This window comes from Ranitomeya imitator, chromosome 2 (assembly GCF_032444005.1).
Source record: "Ranitomeya imitator isolate aRanImi1 chromosome 2, aRanImi1.pri, whole genome shotgun sequence".
NCBI classification, from domain to species: domain Eukaryota; kingdom Metazoa; phylum Chordata; class Amphibia; order Anura; family Dendrobatidae; genus Ranitomeya; species Ranitomeya imitator.
The window spans coordinates 234,873,929-234,874,871 of NC_091283.1; positions in this window are offsets into that span (position 1 = coordinate 234,873,929).

A 943-nucleotide genomic window follows, 5' to 3' on the forward strand; every position below is an offset into this window, starting at 1 on the left:
GACACCTTATAGGAACCTGACACATACAATGATACCGTCATCCCCCGATCCCTTCATAGCGTTACTGTATAGTGTCCCAGCAGTCTCACCTCTCCAGTCAGCAGCATAATCATCTTGTAGGTGAATTCTAGGATCTTCTGGTCATTGATGTCCTCATGGATCAGGGGGTGAGGTGGAGGCCCCATGATTGGGCTCAGGGGTCTTCCCCATCCCTCAGACACAGGGTCCTGACAGCGATCACTAGAGGTCTTCTTCACCACTGTGTAATCCTGGTAATGGAGAGACACATTAATAAATCTCACTACAGACATTTCCAGAGTCCTCACCTCTCCAGTTCTGTCCATCTGTTATTCCCATAGATAAGAATGATGTAATGTGACGTCATCAGAATCTCTCACCTCTCCAGTAAGCCGGAAGAGGATCTCTAGGGTGAGGTGTAATATCCTCTCCGCCATCTTGTCTCTGTCCATATCCATCTTTGATGGGTAAATCTGGAAAATTCTCTTTTGTAGAAGATCTTCACTGAGAGGATCCGATATTGTAGAGACCTGAATGAGAAGATGAGCCGATGTAACATCATAAGAATCCTGTAATAATACAATTACTGGAGATAATAAGGGAAACATATGAGGAGAGTTATTATTTTACAGTATTTAGTTTCCTTCTTTACATCTACTAATAAAACCTATATATTTAGGCCACAGACAACAAGCAGTTTCCTCCTCGGAGTCAGCAGCTGAATACGTTTCTCATAGACTCATCTTCCATAACGCTAATTCTCGTCTCATTTACCGACCCTGGAATCGGCATTAGCAATACTGCAGGAGATATTCATTACACGCGACATGAGAAATAACTACTTCATGATGAGGACGACATCTTCATTTTCTACTACGGCTCTAGAGACAGATTTGGCCAGAGTCGGTCACTGACTCCATCACCA